The sequence below is a fragment of the Helianthus annuus genome, chromosome 15 (assembly GCF_002127325.2).
Source record: "Helianthus annuus cultivar XRQ/B chromosome 15, HanXRQr2.0-SUNRISE, whole genome shotgun sequence".
Classification (NCBI taxonomy): Eukaryota; Viridiplantae; Streptophyta; class Magnoliopsida; order Asterales; family Asteraceae; genus Helianthus; species Helianthus annuus.
In genome coordinates this window covers 21,026,542-21,033,875 of record NC_035447.2, presented here as the reverse complement: position 1 = coordinate 21,033,875, position 7,334 = coordinate 21,026,542, and the positions used below count along the sequence as shown (strand labels likewise).

At 32.9% G+C, this 7,334-nt stretch overlaps 1 long non-coding RNA gene across 2 annotated transcripts; it reads left to right on the top strand.

Moving 5' to 3' along the window:
* Positions 1-2,660: 2,660 nt before the first annotated feature.
* Positions 2,661-6,891, top strand: LOC110873570. Of its 2 annotated transcripts, none has more exons than XR_002555255.2 (3): positions 2,661-2,901; positions 4,044-4,297; positions 4,764-6,891. It is a non-coding gene; the product is annotated as an uncharacterized LOC110873570 (long non-coding RNA). The 2 variants fall into 2 exon arrangements; XR_002555257.2 differs by having other exon boundaries at positions 2,674-2,901; positions 4,867-6,793.
* The last annotated feature ends 443 nt before the right edge of the window (positions 6,892-7,334 follow it).

Genomic DNA, 7,334 nt, shown 5'->3' with positions numbered 1-7,334 from the left:
AGTTAAGAGAAAAGGGGGACATGAACTCACTGAAGTGCGTCTCTACCAAGTAAATCTCCTGATCAGTCAGCTGTGCGACGACCTACACGTACTAAATCTATTAGACGGACGGCCGTGCCTTAGCTTAAGGTTTAATGTCTTTGGGAAATAGTTAGACAGCTATTTCGTAATTACACTTGGCAAATATTTGGTAGATATTTTCCTTCCCAAGGATGGGGGATTTAATACATGTGCGTTTGTGTATCTTCGGAATATATTATTACGTCTCACTTAATATATATTTTATTTCTAACTCCAAAATATAAGTATTTTTCCCAAAAATATTTTATTTAATTACATATAATTTTCCAAAATAATATCCTTGTCAAAATACGCGTTCATTAATATTTTCTGAAAATACGTAAGTTACGGATAAAGATCGGGTGGTAATAACTATACCGTTGTAACTTAAATATTTATCGTAAAGGCGTTCGTATTATTTTGGAACCGTTAACATTCGCCTAATATTATTTTTACCCTAAAAATAATATTTACGTAGTTCACAAAATAATCATAAAAATCTCACAAGTGTTGTTATGAAAAATATATATACTAAATATATATTTATCAAGTTTTATTTTGTGAAAATCCCACCTCCGATATTTAGAAATTTTGTAAATAAAATCATGGCGAAATTTACATCTTTGAAAACAAGATAAAAATGTATTTATAACACTTGTGGTGAAAATATTTTCCAAGTGTTAAGTTTTTGGAAAAATTTCGCCAGAGTTTCCCCTGTAACTGGAGGTGTCCACGCTCTCAAGCGTATCATTTTCTTTTAAAATTCAAACCAACAATTTTCTCATTCACAATAACAATTTCCAATCCATCAAACTAGTCAAAATAGTTATAAATCGCAAAAATACATGAACTTGTGGTTTGTCCAAATTACGTAGTGACTTCCCATTATTTTAGTGGATCTTTGTATAAATCAATCCGGTTTCTTAAAAGTCTCGTTCTTAAAGAAGTTACATCTTTACAACTTCTTGTCAACGTTTATAAAAATAGTTCTTTTGTCGAAACTTTGTGTTACACAAGTGTTTACACACTTGTGTGTTTACAAAAATCACTCTTGTTCGTGTAAGATCCGATTTTAAAAGTATGTTTTCTTTTGACACTTGGTCCTTTGAAAATACCATTTGTAGATCCATAGATCTACTAGTTTTGAACACTATTTCATAAGTAAAATCGTTTTTACACAAGTTCATGCTTAGTAAGTGGTAGTGTTCATCATTTAACCCCCTTTTATACTTAAACACATACTATGTCATGTTTCATGAACATGACTAATCCGGGTTAGATGATGATCCGAGCTACCACAACATAGATCGGCACTAAATAATCACCACAAAACAAGTCTTACAAGTTTTACACAATTTCATAGCTTTTATCCAACATAATCATCATTTTAGTAAACTTTTAGCATGTCTTCTTGTATGTTCATAAATTTTAACCGACAAAGTTTGTTTTAACCACTTTAGAATAGATCAAGAGTGTGTTTAAAGTCACTTACTACTAGCTCGAGGCTAGGGAAGAAACTAGTCGAAGATTGGGTGGATAAAAGCAATAAGGTAAGGTCCTTCACGATCCGAATGCACCGAGCTTCCTTGTATGAGATCCTTAACCCTTGTGTGTACTTGGAATAACTTGATCAAGACTCGAAAATGGATGGATGGTTGTGGGTGTGTTCGGCCGAGAGCTCCAAGGAGAGGGAGAGAGAGTTATGTTGTGATGTTGAGTGTGTGAAGGTTATGATGGTTAAGATCACATACTTATAGACAACTTCATGATCATTAACCAAGGGTTACTATGTTCCCTTGATATTAGGCATGTTTGATTTAATTAATCAACAAAGTACAATGGGGGGGGGGGGTCACATAGTGACCGAACTCGGTTGGGGGGGGGGGGTTATCCGGTTAGAATTCAACTAATAGTTAGGATAAAGTTAAGTTAAGTTGGAGGTTAACTCGGTTACTAGCGTGTTATGCATTATAGCGGGTGTTAGGGTATTCGAGGACCCTAACTGGTTCAGAAAAAGAGAAACAATGTTGTTGGCAATATTTTTATGTTCCGGGTAAAGTCCGGTTGTTCGGTTGGATAGTGATCCGTTAAAATGCTTAACAAAGCTTTAAAGTGTCGTTATTACTATTTTTAGTGACACAACTTATTCCCGACACTTTGGAAAGTGTCTAGTAATATTTTTTTCATGTTTTGGAACTTTATTAGTTAGCTAAATGCTGAATTTTTATTTAAAGTGCTGAATTTTGTACTTAGAGTACGTTTTAGGCACATCCGGTCACTGTAACTTATGCCTAGTGACGCAGTTCTACAACCCTCGAATCCCTACACTCACTACTAGTGTAGCAAACTATCTCGGGCTCATACAGGCCTTAGAGGCAGTGTCTGCCTGATGCTGGCTATATCAGCATGTTAAATGGGTTATCCGTTTATTGGGCTATTGTGCTTTTGTGCATCATGTTTGTCACTAAAGTTCTGTATGTAAATAATGGAGTGACAACAAATAAAGTATGATGCAAGCATGTACATGTATCAGTATTCAAGTAGCAGTTTATCCATAATTTCAAGCATGCACAGTAATTAAGCAGTAATTAAGCAGTAATTAATTATTAATTGTTTTCATTTAACTTTATACATCATATTCTCAGTCAATCAAGGTATGTATTTTTGTTGTTTATGGATTGAATGCATTTACGTGAAGGGAGTTAAAGCCCTAACTTAATTTCTATGCTATTGTTGTAATTGTTTTGTTTGTGAAGTCGGGATTCAGAGGATATGAAGAAGAAGCAGGCGCGTTTCAAGTAACGCACGCAAAAGTTGAGAAGGAGATGGCTTCGGTTCAAGGTCTTTGTTATACTTTGGATATTTTTGCCTTTTGCATAACCATGTTTTTATAAGATAATCTCTTAGTTAGATAATCTCTTTTCTTCGTAACATTAGTGTTGTTATTTTATTTATGGGTTTTCTATGTTAACAAATAGGAAATATGATACAAACTTTGTAACATAAAATGAATCTCTACTTAATATTTTTGAGTATAGTGGTATTCACTTTGATCTCAAAGAGTTTTATGACATGATAATAGAGTTTGTGTGCATTTGTCAATTTTGATTTTGTTGAAGTGTTCGGATGTTTAGCAATTCTTAATGGTTTAGTGTAATTGTTATTTTCTGTCAATTTTGCACTTTAAAGTAAGGTATAATAATAGCATGAGAAGTGAAAAGTTCTATTAAACGTTTGGATTCTAAATGTTGTTATACTGATGCTACTTTGTGACACATGTGTGTTTTGATATAATTGACTTGTGTTTCTTTTCTACATATAAAAGGGAAAATGTGATAATAATGTCATAGATAGTGCTTCAGTCTAAAAGTTGTCACTGACTCATTTTACGCTTTTTGTTAATGATTGTCATCTTTGCTAATCAGATGAGATAATTGAAAAGAAATAAGATGTAGAAGTGTTTCTTTGAATGTAGTAGGTGTAGACATAATAGGGATTGGTAATCTTACTATTAAAGCTTTTCATTTGGAGAAGACAAGAACATATATCTTGACAACATGAATTTGTTGAATTTCATTTTCGGTTGATCTAGATAATTTAGTCATTAATCATTAAATATGTTTTTTCATCTGCACACTCGTGAAATATCAATACCACTGAAGCTGAACCGGGACCTTTTTTAACGAGTAATGTATAAATCTTCCGTTTGTAATGTATTATAATAGCATATTCTCAACTAAACTTTGAACTTTGATGATATTTTTAAAGGAGCAATATGAATTTCGATGCTATTTTGTAAAAAAAAAACATTTATTTTCATTTTACATCTAAACCAAAACCGAATAACCCGACCCGAACTAACCCGAACCCAAATAACCCAAACCCGACTAACCCGGACTTTAAAACGGGTGAGAAATATTAAATAAAATACTGTATCAATCCTATTTGAATAAAAAAAATGAATGGAATTTGTTTGTTTGTAGGAGGATTGAAAAGTTCAAAGAAAGTAACGATTCACATTGGTGTAGCTATGTTGATTAATGCTGGGGAAAATTGGCAGGGAAGAGGATCGGTTGATAACACCATGTCTCTGTTACAAGATATGTAGCTCACAGCAGGTCTACAGAAGACCCTAAATAAACTAATAATATGATTTTTCTTTCAGTTGGTGATTTTGGTCTCTCTCGAATCAAGCTTCAAAGATACCTCAATACAAAGTCTCTGAAAGGAACGATACGTACGTAATGTAATCTTTTTATTATCTTGATGTGATACTGTTTGGATAGAAACTATTTAGACTATTGGAATGAAATGAATTAGACTTCGGGTGATAAGATGGGTGCCTGGGTAGTTTGTAATGGGCCAAAATGGCTTTGGGTTGGAATAAGTCATTTTTAGTACTGTTTTGAAACGGACTGGTAGGGTTGGATTGACTCATTTTTTGTTGAACCTCATTATCAGAAGAAAAAATAAGTTAATATGTTTAGTAACTCATTTTATTATGTTTGTAGTTTTGGCATTGTTATAAATTATAATATGAGAATCCTTTTTGTAAGCTTCTTTACTTCTGATGTCAAAAGGAAAACAACCATATGCTTTTTACTTCTTTTAGATCAGTATAGAATTTGAAGCAATCTACTATCAATATATATATAGTTTCTTTACTCAAGCTTTTTACTCTTTGTTTCCATTCCTACTTGCAGAGTGATTGATTTTTTACTTTCATAATGGAAGATCAAGGAAATAAAAACTAAAAGTTCATGCCTCAAGAAATAAATAAAAAACTCTTATCTTCGACTTTGGCAGAATGTTCACATTTACAATCAGAGGCCGGTTGTCAAACGTTTAGTCAGGCACATTAGAGGGCCTCCATTTTTGCTGAACATGCCTCATGGAATTCGCCTCTTCTATCACCTCATTATGTTAACTACAGAGATCGCGATAAGGTTTGTTGGTATTGTGATGCCCGAATTTTATTATAGTTATTTTTCTTCTTTTCTTAAACCGAATTACACTACAACCCTTAAAACTTTAATAATGAGTTTTTTTTGTTGCGACGTTATGAATTTCTTTTACGACCGCCCAAGACACATTCTGTGATTTTAGGTATCTTGATTAATATCAATCCATGAAGTTTACCGGGTTATAATCTATTTATTATATATAATAGATTCAAGTTGCCTTTTACCTTATCATTAACTTACCTAATACGTCACATTATTTAAGTTTCTTTTAATTATACACTTATGAGTATTTTTAAGAAGGTCTCCAAGTAGTTTGTTTTGTGGTTTTCGTACGAACTCTTTTTGAACAATATGTTTTGGTTATCTATGTATTTAGTTGGAACGTTATGTTATCGTTTGTGTTTCAAGACAGTACTATATTATTATGTTGTAAACTTACTTACCAGATTTTGGTTGATATGGTGGACATGCAATGTCCAATATTTGGTATGCACTTCAGTCATGTCGGTATTTTGTTTGTCTTAATATTCATTAGTTTTATATTTTTATGTTTTGAATTTTAATGAATTGATATGTGTAATTAACTTTTACGTTATTTATAGGTATTGCAGTATTAAATTTTATTGTTTTGAGTTTAAAACTTCAAAACTTACACGAAATTTATGCATAAGAGTGAGTGTGTTTAACTTTTAGGTTATTTATAAATCCTTCAATAGTTTCCATGTTTTGCCGCTTCATCTAATTTAGTTTTGTTCTCGATTCAAATTTCAATTATGTGCAAAATCTGATTCGGGCAGTTCCGGGGTTGGGTATTAATGTAAGCTTCTGGACAAGTTCTTAGGCTTCATGTGGGCCTTTATATTTACGGTATCTGCTTTTATATGGGCTGGAGAAAAAGAAAAATGTGACGTTTGGCAAAAGGTGGGGCAGGTCGAGTGTGGGCGGGAGTCCGGTTTTCTGTTGGGCTCATGCTCCGACATCGGGATCGGAGTTGCTGGAATTACAGGATTTGTTAGTGGAAATGTAGGGCTTCAACACGAACGGGGTAGAGGATAAGTGGTCATGGGTGCTGGATACGTTGGAAGGCTTCTCGGTAAAGAGTCTGAAGAAAAAGTTGCAGGATAAAACTTTTCAAAACCTGGGCGTTGACTGCGAATGGAATTTATGGTGCCCCATTAAAGTAAACTTTCTAATCTGGAGGCTAGCTATGGAGTGATTACCGACTTTAATTAATCTTGCAAAAAGAAACATTCAGTTGGATACCCTGATGTGCAAGTTCTGTGGCAAATCGGAAGAAACTTCGGAGCATCTTTTCGTGTCTTGCGGTTTATCACAATATGTTTGGGACTTCATTGGATCTTGGTGCAGGCTGTATGGTTTCTTTTTGTTCGAGGTGGGAGACGTTCTGAGATACCACAAGATGGCTCGGGGGAATAAAAATGGAAGAATTCAGTCTACACTATTATGCAGACAGTCGTTTGGGTCATTTGGAAGGCACGTAATGAGGCGATTTTTAAGGGGAAGCAGCCGAGGGTATCAAGTTTAATTGAGGAGATAAAAGTCTTGGGCTATCTTTGGTTCAAAAGTCGGGCAAAGGCTGCACAGCTTACCTGGGAAGAATGGAGTTGTTTTAATTTATTAAGCATAGGCATTTGAGGTTTCTGTTTGTAGCCTGGTGTAATTGTCGGGTTAACAAAATGTTATCCCGTTTCGATGAATAAAAATGTGTTTTTGTTGGCCGTTAAAAAAAATTCAAAAGTACAGTTTGTCTCTCATTTTGTGTAATTTATTACTAATTAATACTTTTCATAGTTTCTCTTAAAAATTGTTTATAATTATGATTTATATTTTATCGTATTACCTCATTATCATTCTTCACTCATGTCGTTTTTTTTATTTACAATATTTCGAATGAATTACACATTGTTTTTTAAAATTTCAAAACAAACATGAATTATATTATTTCCGCAAAGATTATTTTATTTTATTAATTTATTGTTAAAAAAAGTAAATCATCGATATTTAGAGTAGATGGATAGGTGTTTGGTATGTAATTAATCCACAATAGTTTCCATATTTTCCATTTTATTCTAATTCGAATTTCAAATTCAAAATTATAGTTTCCTTTTTTGTTGTGGTTAATGATCGATAAATCATTTCCATATTTTTTTTACAAGGTTATCAAATGAAAGTTCAATTATAATTAAATTACGATTATCAATAATCGTTACATTCAAAATAAATAAGAAGATGACCAACATTGTTCTTTTGATGACAATTAAAGTTAAAATTAAAAATATTAATATGTTG